The following is a 5,515-nucleotide window of genomic DNA, read 5'->3' as shown; positions in this document are numbered from 1 at the left end:
GTGAACTAAGAGAGCCAGAGGTGTTGTATTGTTTGTTTTATGAACAGTGGAAAACTTTTTGCAACCAGGGTTGTGTTGGTGAAAAAAAAATCAATTACACAAGAAGACTAAAATAGATTCATAAACACAAAGGAGTAGGATATTTTGTCTATAATTTCACTATGTTTTATAAAAGATAAAAGTTATAGTAGTATTGTAACTATAGTAGTTCTAGTCGTTCCCCATTGATTACCAATTTTATTTATTTCAGTTAACAAAAATGTACTGTAATAGTCTTTCACTTGCCATGTGGAACAGAATTAATGTTATTAAAAATGAAAAATAAAATACACACATATGTATGCATGTGTATGAGCATATATATATATATACATATATATAGGAGGTTGATCCTGGGTCTCATTTTCCTACGCCATTAAAAAACAAACTCAAAAGTAATAGTGTGACAGACTATATAAGTTTTATAGCCAAATAAAACTTGGCTTTAACTCCATATGTTTTAATATAACTGAAGCACCAAGTTTTCAATTTCTGTAAGTGTCTAAGAACATGAGCCACAGACAGATTTAAAAAAAAAAAATTTGATTAGGAAGAAATAATTAGATTAAAGTTAAGACACTACAATAGCCATGAAAATTAAAGCAGTCTAGACCTTCTGTTTATTTATTAGATCATAACTATAGTTCTAATGAAGCTCTATAAGAGATGGATGGCCCTGTGAGATGATGAATCTTAATTAAAGGACCAGCATCGCTCCAGCTTTCTTTTGGCTCTCTGAATCTTGCTCTCCTGGCAGAGATAATTTGTCTTGGAGGTGAAAAGAGGTTGCAGTGGTCTGTACGAGGGAAGTTAGCCAGTTTGTCTTTGGTGCAGAGGGAAGGTGAGCCAGTGCTGTGGAGAGCCAGGCTCATCCATCCAGGTGGCTGCTGACGGGTCCAGATAAGCATCTCTCCCTGGACAAAAATAACACAGTGTCCCATTGAGACCTGATAATTACACGGCCCCGCTGCCACACGGGGTCTGATGTATGGCCTCAGATAGCCATCTCACACCCAGCAAGCTGCCGCACATTCACACACACGCACACAAACTGGCTCAAACACTTGCATTTTACATGTAGGTTGAGGGAGCGCAAACATTTCTAATCTATTACAGATTTGGAAAATGCTTCTGTGGCTAACCCCAGGTGTAACAGCTCTGAGTCATGAGGTTTTGGTTTACTGAGCGTTGTTGAACCAGTGGTAAGAAAAAGTGTTTTACAGGTGGTAAATGGTGTCACCAGTCCATAGGTGTGGAAATACCTTTCAACAAGAACATTGGCAAGATAAGAAATGTCACTCACACCTAGCATGACAGAGAGATGTTGGTGTGCTATCTTCTCTTGTCACCAAACATGCCACTTGGTGATGCTATGCACTCAGCAACCTGTTCAGAGCTTTAGTTCCAACAATCCAGGCGAGGAAGAGCAACTGGTAATCGCATAACATCCGTCAAATGTCTTCTTTAATCTCGGTTATGGAGATTTGGATGTCATTCTTTGCAACCAGCAAGCTTTCTTTTTTCACTCTTTACCAGCCTCCTCACTTTGCATATTTTGGCATGTTTCGGGGTGCATATTAGCTGTTCACCAAGAGAAATTACATCTACTATGGACAAGGTGTAACAAACATATAGAAGACAAAGAAAACAATAAGTCAGTCACAAGCAGAACAAAATCAGGGGCAATGCTTGTTTTTAACAAATCCAGGCCTTAAGAAAAATGAATCTTTATATTATGCCACAACTGTAATGAAACAGAACTGATGTAAACTTGTCAGACACTTAAGAATCAAAAGTTTAAATCAAAAATGGTGATTCAGTTACAGTTATTTTCATTTAATTGTTGGAGTAACGTGTCTCTGGTAAAAATCTCTGCTAATACATTGAAGACTGGAAGAACACCTGTAGAGTAGCAGGCCCGGACGGCTCCAACATTTTAGAGAGAGGACGGGAGAGAGTGTTCCAGCTATCAAGGGAGAAAACTCCTCTGTGTCCTTAAAAAAGTTATTTCCAGGAATCCTGTAGGAGTATCCGTCACCTGTGTGGCTTTTACGGGCGACCCGTTCCTCGTATGACCAAACCACAGGCTGTGTCAACATTCTTGGCACAAAGTCGAGCTTGTTCCCAGTGTGAGTTGGACCTCGCCAGGGCTGCCCTTTGTCGCCGATCCAGCCTGTGCTGTTCCTGGACAGGATCTCAAGACATGGAGAAATGGATGTGAGATTTGAAAAGCTCAGGGTCTCATATTTGCTTTTGGCAGATTGTGAGGCTCTGTTGCTTTGGGCATGTACTTGAGCCAGTAACAGCTGAGTCTGAGGCAACTGGGATGAGAATTAACTCCTTCAAGTCTGAGTCCATGGACAAAATAGAGCTGGGTCTGGTCAGCTAAACTTCTTGCGACATGGAATTGGACTGAAACAATTGGACAAAAGTGCTGACCTGAACTTTCTCCCTAGGGTGGCTCATAGACTGAGTGGAGTTTAGTTAGCTGAAAGCAGAGTCACTCTTCTTAAGCATTAAAAGGAATCAGCTGAGATGGTCCAGGGTCCAGGGTCAGGATGTATCCTAGTGGCCTCGCTTTGCAGGTTTTTTGAAAATTCCCCAGTGATCCATGCAAAAGACATGGGTTATGGGATTGATTTTGGATCCCTCAAACTGAGCTGTAGAATGTTGGCAGGAAAAGTGATACCTTGGTTTACCTCCTGGACCGTTATCTTCTCAACTGTGTGTCTGATTGTTAATGACAGTGGGAGAGGCCTAGTCAAATGCCCCTGGTCCAGGGCATAGAGAGGGTCCAGAACTGGACAAGAATACTTCCAATCCAAACACAAAAAGTTTGGCAACTGACACAACTTTACTGCTCTAGTACAGTAGAAAGTACTTGGTTGACTTAGATCCAGTGCTACTAATCTTTACCACACTTCTAATGTTACCGGACTGGCTTGTTCCAATGGTAACACCAATTAGCTTGAAGACACGCCATATCTCTGACAGAAACTGCTAGGTTAGTTAACGCAATGAGAGCAGAGAACACGGAGATGAGAGCGTTCTAGTTGTAATGTGCAAGTTTACCTGCACTTGGGGGCGTTTTGAGCAGGTGACCAAATGTCACCTGCGCAATGTCTTTCTAGATCAAAGTTATGTAGTGTCTGCCAGTTTCAGGCTGCATATTTTCCTATCAATACTTGTGGTTGTGCATAGACTGGTTGTGCATGGATCAAATAAAGGAATCTATCTATATCTTATCTGCCATGGGGGGACATCTGATATCATCTGTGACAGGCAAGCTTATCAGCTGGCCTAAATGTTTGTTTAGTCAAATGATAATCTGTGCTTCAAGTCTGTCCGATTATTTTGTGGATCAGATGCTGAAAAGTTTGGGAACAGTTTGATCTGCAGTATCACCCCCCACAATACCACAACAAATGTCAAAGTGATCAACTTCCAGTTGATTATCCTGAGGAATAGACAGCTGTTACAGGGATTCTAACACCACCTTGTGCTCATCGCAGGCTCTCCGCCCCTGCAGTATTTTACGTAATCCATTGAGTGCAAAGCACAAGGTCAAGCTATTGTGTGATCCTGCAGGTGATGCATTAATTTCTGACATTCCTATTCATCGTGCGAGGAACTCTTGTGTGACTATGACAGCTAACATGAAACATTGTGCATCCAAATGGACTAATAACATCTGATAGCGGCACCTGGGGGTACGGAGAGTTTACAACATGTTTGGCATTGCGTGGTGGTCCAGCAGAGGTAAGTGCTTATGATTCATGGTGGGATACTGTCCTGCTGGGACACAGGGCTCTGGTGGCTCTAGGGGAAACAGTCAATCAGAGGAAGTTCTAACTAAGAATGTGTTCGGCATTCTGAATACATAAACAGTAATAAACACCATATCAGCAGTAAGATTAGAACTCCTGCAAATAGACACAAAGATATTAACTATATACAACAGGGATATTCCTACAATAATCTTGTGAGTCATAACTGCATTTAAACCCTTTGGGTCTTTTACTAAGCAGGGTAGCTACCAGGCTGCTTCTTGGAAAGCCTTGTTTAGCCTTGGGGTGAGCCCAGTCATACTGTACAGCCACAAAATCAAGCCTCATTACTCTCAGCCAACCTGACAGGACCAGTGTAACCTCATAAATAGTCCTGGCCGACAAGGGATACTCTGCAGTAAAAGGTAGAGCAATGCAACAGAGATGTACAATCCTGCAGTTACGCATAGGTGTTATCAAATTTTATGAGACTGTGGATCCAAACATATCACACACACATGCCCACGCCTACACGCACACACGTTTGACTTTCTTGCCAATTTTCTCCTGAGTTTCCCAAACACATTAATTCCAAATAGATACATAATTGTTGCAGATGATTTGCTTTTGCTCTCAGTTTAAAGGCTTAGAATATTTCCGTATTTCTAGGTAAAATTAAACAGCAGTGTGTTTAGTTATCAGTTAGTTTGCAGTTCAGCGTCCCTACTTGGGACATTTGGAGCCGACAATGACAATGGGTAAAAGTAGAACGCCATTAAAAATGAGACTCTTGTATTTGCTGAATGAGAGACACCTGTCCAATAGGCGTGTTCAAATGTGATCATGACTATCAGCACTTTGCCATGAGTTCTAATAACTCTAATTCTAATGTTCTTGTACTGTTTTCTGAAATATCCTCAATACAAGCGAGTAGAAGAGCAATGATTTTTTCTCCTGTGGTCATTTCTCTTACTATTTCCCTTTTTTAAGGGCTAACATTAGTACTTGAAGTTCATTCAATTTGTTTGCTAAAAATCTCCTTTTACCCATTATGAATAATGAAAGGAATAGTTCAAATTTCCTCCTTCTCTGTGCTTCTGCTCTACATTCATGGCACCTCCTTTTCAGCTTATCTGAGAATTCAAGGTTTAGAGGTATTTGAAATTTTGTGATAGTAAGTCTGGTTCACAAGGCCCAATTTTAGAATTGTCGGCCGATTTTCAAAGCCTGAGAGACCACACACGACCACATAAAAAATTTGAAGTATAACAGGTTCGATTGGTTTGTGTGTGATGTCCAGCCACACTGCAGGAGCAACACACACCCCACACGAACAGATTTCACTCAGGAACATTCAGATTCCAGCAAAATTTACATGAAATCCCGTAAAACCTGCCATACCATGCATGAATTTAGAGTAACCAAATACGTCTGATGATGTAGAAGCAATAGTGATAGTTTGTGGGCTTATTTTAAGCAATAAAAGATGTAACAAAAAGAAAAGCCATTGGATAAAAAAGGGTAGAGCGCCTGCTCTATTTGCTGCACTATGTGATGGATCTGAGCTATTTTCATCAAAAGTCACAATTCTGAGAAAAAAGTCAGAATTGTGACTATTTTTGATCTCAGAAGATTAATGCTAGAATTAATTTTTTTTCAGTCGCCACACTCTTTTCCCATAGTTTTCATATGTATTCTACCAAATTACA

At 40.6% G+C, this 5,515-nt stretch overlaps 1 long non-coding RNA gene across 1 annotated transcript; it reads right to left on the bottom strand.

Annotated features, from left to right (window-relative positions):
• Positions 1–630: 630 nt before the first annotated feature.
• On the bottom strand, positions 631–2,266 carry LOC116729782 (uncharacterized). Its single transcript, XR_004341206.1, has 2 exons — positions 1,942–2,266; positions 631–953 (listed from the first exon to the last, which is right to left on the bottom strand). It is a non-coding gene; the product is annotated as an uncharacterized LOC116729782 (long non-coding RNA).
• Between the last annotated feature and the right edge of the window lie 3,249 nt (positions 2,267–5,515).

Source organism: Xiphophorus hellerii, chromosome 12, assembly GCF_003331165.1.
Source record: "Xiphophorus hellerii strain 12219 chromosome 12, Xiphophorus_hellerii-4.1, whole genome shotgun sequence".
NCBI lineage: Eukaryota > Metazoa > Chordata > Actinopteri > Cyprinodontiformes > Poeciliidae > Xiphophorus > Xiphophorus hellerii.
The sequence above is the reverse complement of the archived record's forward strand: the minus strand, read 5'-3'. Positions and strand labels throughout refer to the sequence as shown.